The following is a 6,231-nucleotide window of genomic DNA, read 5'->3' on the forward strand; positions in this document are numbered from 1 at the left end:
AAAGTGGCTTATCTGTGCTGCCCGCCAGTTAATACGCACAGATTCGCACATACACCCACACACACCTGCTGCCACTGATGCTCTCCAAGGTTCAGTGTCAAGCAAGGGAATTTCCAGCCAGACACCACTCACTTGGCTTTTACCCCATTTCTTTTTCCTCCCTTCAGATAGACTGGTGTTCAGTATGTCACACTGTTGATTGTTAACTTCTTGAAATAACTTATCCTTCGTTTCCATAACTTCCTGGGGGACCATAAAGACAGAGTCTTATCATACTTGGCAGAGTGGCTCCTGGCCTGTGCAGGCTTGGCCTAGATTGAGCATTCTAGGAGTGACTGCCTCTGCAGACACAAGCAAACTGAGACATGGGTTACGTGTGCCTGAGTCTCCTTAGGACCCAGGTTGGGAGCATGACTTCAACTTAAAAGCACTAACTTTCGTCCAGTGAGAATCCTTGTTTCGGGGCATTGCTGTATCCTTACAAAGGCTGGTGTGAGCCTAAGGGAGTGCAGTTTCCTACTCTGATTTTTTTTTTTTTAATTAGCTGAGGATAAAATAATGATGATACTTTGTGGATCTTGTGTAAATTGTTTTCAATGTCTCAGTCTTAACCTCTGATTCTAAGAGCAATATGAATTTAATAGCATGTAAATCCAGCTGCTTTAGATAGTCAGTGAATTAATAGTAAAAAGAAGGGAAAGAACAAATTTGTTACCCATATCCCTTGTTTTTTCTCATTGTGACTGCAGAATTTTTTTTTTTTTTGGTTTTTTATATGTTTCACACACACACATAACAATATAGCTGGAATAAACTTCTGTTTTGTTAACCTGGTATTATTTGTTATGGATAAAATACTAAAATCAAGCAAGTTGTGTTTTGATTAAAGAACTTAAACATTTGGTTTTTATTATCATAAACCTACTGATTTACTAAGTAAAACTTTTTATTTAATTTAATTTTTTTTTTTATAATACCTGCTAAGTCAATTCAGTCGTGCCCAACTCTTTGTGACCCCATGGACTGTAACCGGCCACGCTCCTCTGTCCCTGGGATGGCACTAGCTTTATTTCTTCTGGGGGCCTGAGGAGCACTGGGGATAGGAGTAGTTACGGGGGAGCTGTATGGTCATGGCCTTAGGTGGTGGTGGGCATCTGGGGTGCCTCAGCTTGCGAGTGCCCATTGGTGTCACCAGTAAAGCCATTGGGGGAGGCGGGCACTGCTCCTTTCTCACAAGGCACACGGCGGGCAGTGGCCACAAGCCCAACTCGCTCGAGTACAGGGCGCTTCATCTCGCGCTCCAGAAGCGCATGGTTCTACAGTGGAAGCCCCACGCAGACTCTGAAGGTACTCTCAATGCAGTTGGTGCTGGCGGAAGAGTGGGTTGGCCATTGGGCTGCCCCATCGCCCAAGCTGTGCTTGCAAGAGGAAGCCAAGCTGCACAGCGACAGCACCGGATGGAAGCTCTGTAGCTCTGGGTTGACATCTGTGCAGAAGATCACGCGCTGGCATGGTTTGGCAGCTGCTCCAGGTCCGGTGTGAGGGGCTTGGCCAGGAGCGAGTCCTCGAATGTGTTGTGCAGTTCCAGCCTGTTGGTACCACCTAGCATCCGTTCTGCTGTATACTAATCCAGAACACGCTTGCTGTCACCCACGTATAGCACGTGCTTGATGACCATGCAGTGACCCGGCTCCTTGCCCTGCAAGTAGAGCGCTGCGTCACCGTGCACCAGCACATCGTATACCACGCTGCTCTTGGACACCTCCTTGGAATGGAACTGTGTTGGCGCCGACGGATTCTGCCCGTCATTGCTGCCAGGTGTAGCTCACGATGGACAAGGTCTTGAGGCCAGAAACAGTAAGGAAGTCTGTGAGCACGAACCTGACCTTGGTCTAGCCCGACTGATAGTCGTCTCCACCCACAAAAACACCGCACTGCCAAGTGAGCTCCAGGGTACCAGGCAGTGGCGTGGTCTGTGAGTACCCACCGAGGAAAGCACAGCCCTTCAAGATGCTGGCCACCCTGGACAGCATGGAGGGCAACACTTCCAGGCCCAGCTGGACGGTGCGCAGCAGGCTCTCAGCGGTGTCACTGAGACGCAGGAGCACTTTGCAGAAGCACTCAGGGTTGGTGGTCCACACCATGGGGACGTCTCCTCCGGCTGGTGCGTGCGCGCGCGTGCCCGGGATGACGTCGTCGGCGTGCGCGCTCTGGTTAGTTAGTTGAGAGGAACTCGGAGGATACAGACAGAGCAGCAAGGGCCCAGAGTTTCCAAGAGCGGCCAGAATAGCTCTTGCAGAGCCTGTGAGTGCCGCGTCACCTCCTGCAGGTTCAGAGATGATCATGCTTGAGTCAGAGAACAGGTGGTCGTCGAGCACCACCATGGGCAGTGAGCTGAAGGTCACGAATAGCTCCTGGCCCTCATTGTCCAGGCTCAGGCTAACGAGGGCTGTGAGCGTCAGCCAGTGGTTGTAGCTGGCCTCCTTGAGGCAGGTGCAGGTGGCCCAGGAAAGGTGCAGTCCAGCATGGCAGGGCTCAGCCTGGAGCGGTTGTTCCTGTCCCAGCGGAGCAGGACCCCGAGCTGGGGCACCTGCTGGGCGGCCTGGAGGGCGAAGCACGTGGACCTGGCTTCGTGGTTGACAAATGTGATCCAGTACTTAATAAGTCCATGGCGTCCGGCTGTAGACTGCAGCGGGCTCTCAACCTTGAGCTCGGTTTTCATCCATCATGAGGAATGGTGCGGAGTCGGCGGGGACAGCAGCACGTGGCTAAGTAAAACTTTTTATAAAACTTTTAATAGAGCTATAAAGTTAATCATAAAACATATATATATATATTTAATTTAAGGAGATAACATATAAGAGTTTAAGTTCAACTTGGTTTGATTCAAACATATCCTTCTAGACCTAAGACTGTATGAAACATTTTATCTGGGCATTTCAATGAAAACGAGTCCCTTTGTGTGTGTGTGTGTTTAAATTGGAGGATAATTGCTTTACAATGTTGTGTTGGTTTCTGCTGCACGAAATGTGAATTAGCCCTAAGTATACATATATCCCCTCCCTCCTGAGCCTTCCTCCCACCTCCCCCCACCCCACCTCTCTAGGTCATCACAAGAGCACCCGTTTAAGCTCCCTGTGCTACACAGCTGCTTCCCACTAGCTAGCTGTCGTACACATGCTGGTGTGTATATGTTAGTGCTACTCTCTGGATGTGTCCCACCCTCTCCTTCCCCTCCTTGTTCACAAGACTGTCCTCACCTTTGTGTCCATTCCTTCCCTGCAAATAGGTTCATCAGTACCATTTTTCTAGATTGCATGCTGCTGCTAAGTCACTTCAGTCGTGTCTGACTCTGTGTGACCCCATAGATGGCAGCCACCAGGCTCCCCCATCCCTGGGATTCTCCAGGCAAGAACACTGGAGTGGGTTGCCATTTCCTTCTCCAATGCAGGAAAGGGAAAAGTGAAAGTGAAGTCACTCAGTCGTGTCTGACTCTTCGCAACCCATGGACTGCAGCCTACCAGGCTCCTCCATCCATGGGATTTTCCAGGCAAGAGTACTGGAGTGGGGTGCCATTGCCTTCTCCGTCTAGATTCCATATGTATGTGTTAATATAGGATATTTGTTTTTCTCTTTCTGACTTAACTTCACTCTATATAACATGCTCTAGGTTCATCCACCTCAGTTCACCTGACTCAATTGCCTTTCTTTTTACAGCTGAGTAATGTTCCGTTGTACATTTGTACCACATCTGTCCATTCATCTGTCGATGGATGTGTAGGGTGCTTCCATGTCCCGGCAATTGTAAATAGTGCTGCAGTGAACATTTTGGTACACGTGTCTTTTTGAATTACGGTTTTCTCAGGGTATATGCCCAGTAATGGGATTGCTGGGTCATAAGGTAGTTTTATTTCTAGTTTTTAAAGAAATCTCCATGTTATTTTCCATAGTGGTTGTATCAATTTGCATTCCCGCCAACAATGCTAGAGGGTTCTCTACATCCTCTCCACATCCTCTTTTCTCCATATCCTCTCCAATATTTATTGTTTGTAGATTTTTTGGTGATGGCCATTCTGACCAGTGGAGAAGGCAATGGCACCCCACTCCAGTACTCTTGCCTGGAAGATCCCATGGACGGAGGAGCCTGGTGGGCTGTAGTCCATGGGGTCGCTAAGAGTCAGACACGACTGAGTGACTTCACTTTCACTTTTAACTTTCCTGCATTGGAGAAGGAAATGGCGACCCACTCCAGTGTTCTTGCCTGGAGAATCCCAGGGACGGGGGAGCCTGGTGGGCTGCCGTCTATGGGGTCGCACAGAGTTGGACACGACTGAAGCGACTTAGCAGCAGCAGCAGCAGCATTCTGACCGATTTGAAGTGGTACCTCATTGTAGTTTTGATTTGCGTTTCTCTAATAATGAGTGATGTAGAGCATCTTTTCCTGTGTTTGTTAGCCATCTGTGTCTTTGGAGAAATGTCTGTTTAGATCTTCTGCCCATTTTTTGATTGGTTGTTTGTTTTTCTGATATTGAGCTGCATGAGCTGCTTGTATATTTTGGAGATTAATCTTTTGTCAGTTGCTTTGCTTGCAACTCCTATTCTGAGGATTGGCTTTTAACTTCATTAATTGTGTTTGCTGTGTAAAAGCTTTTAATTTTAATTAGGTCCCTTTTGTTTTTATTTCCATTACTCTAGGAGGTGGGTCAAAGAGGATCTTGCTGTGATTTATGTCAAAGAATGTTTTCCTATGTTTTTCTCTAGGAGTTTTATAGCTTCTGGCCTTACATTTAGGTCTTTAATCCATTTGAGTTTATTTTTGTGTATGGTGTTAGGGAACGTTCTAATTTCATTTTTTTTTAAACATTTAGCTGTCTAGTTCTTTCAGCACCATTTATTGGTGAGGTTTTCTTTACTTCATTGGATATTCTTGCCTGTCTGTTTGTCTTACATAGCTGTTGTCCTGACTGACATCTCCTATAAAATTAGTGAAGGGATGACTTAATTCCTTTTATTTCATGACAGTTTCTGTAAGCTCACATAATCTTACAATTCTTTTATTGTCAGATTTAAATCTTAGATGGAATGACTGGGATATAGAATTGAAGAATATATGTTGACACAAATTTTAAAACTAAATTGTTTGCATGTTTACTTACTCTATGATAAATAGATAAATATTTACTCTGTGAGGGCTTTCCTGGTAGATCAGCTGGTAAAGAATCCTCCTGCAATGCAGAAGACCTGGGTTTGATCCCTGGGTTGGGAAGATCCCCTGGAGAAGGGAAAGGCTACCCACTCCAGTATTCTGGCCTGGAGAATTCCATGGACTGTATAAATCCATGGAGTCCCAGAGAGTCAGATGCAGCTGAGCAACTTTCACTTTACTCTATGAAGCCCTTTAAACACTAGATGGCACTAAAAATATATCATGATAAATTTTGTTATTCATCACGTGGATGTAGTATTAATGTTATGAGCTTGTAAGTTGGTACGTACTTAATTTAAATTTTTTAAATATTTAAAACAACTGAAGTGCTACTAGTGCAGTTGATTATTGAAAGAGGTAATAAAATCACCAAACTGCAGAAATACATAATTTGTAATTAAAGCTATTCAGTGTTCAGTGGATAACAGATATTACCTTTCTGAAGGCTTTTTCATCATATGTGTTTGCTCTCTAAATTCACTAAGGGAAAGAACTACTTTGCAAATGAACTTAATGGATAGGTCCTTTTTATTTGTTTGGCTGCGCTAGATCTTAACTTGGTATCTTTAATCTTCATTGTGTTGGCATCTGAACTCTATATTGTGGCATGTGGGATCTAGTTCCCTGACCAGGAATTGAACTGGGACCCCCTGTATTGGGAGTGCAGAGTCTTAGCCACTGGACCACCAGCAAGGTCCCCAGTGAATAGGTTCTTAAACTGTTTAATAATCTGATTGATGATGAAGCATGATGTATGAGCACATTGATAAAAGATTGAAATTCTTGACATGTAATACTTGACGTATGAGCACATTGATAAAAGATTGAAATTCTTGACATGTAATACTTCCTCTAACAAAAATAACATAAAACATGTAGTGATATACCACTACATGAGGACATCAGTGACTCACGATAGATTTATCATCAGCCCAAGGAATATTTCCAATTAGTCACTGCACAGAAAGCTTTGAAATGACCTGAAATATCACAGGAAGAGTTTCCTAAATTTGACAGCTGTCCTA

General features: G+C 45.0%; 1 pseudogene; it reads right to left on the reverse strand.

The window, feature by feature from the left end:
- Positions 1 to 1,136: 1,136 nt before the first annotated feature.
- LOC105004358 lies at positions 1,137 to 2,384 on the reverse strand (annotated as a pseudogene).
- Positions 2,385 to 6,231: the final 3,847 nt, after the last annotated feature.

Source organism: Bison bison, unplaced genomic scaffold (assembly GCF_000754665.1).
Source record: "Bison bison bison isolate TAMUID 2011002044 unplaced genomic scaffold, Bison_UMD1.0 scf7180017864473, whole genome shotgun sequence".
NCBI lineage: Eukaryota > Metazoa > Chordata > Mammalia > Artiodactyla > Bovidae > Bison > Bison bison.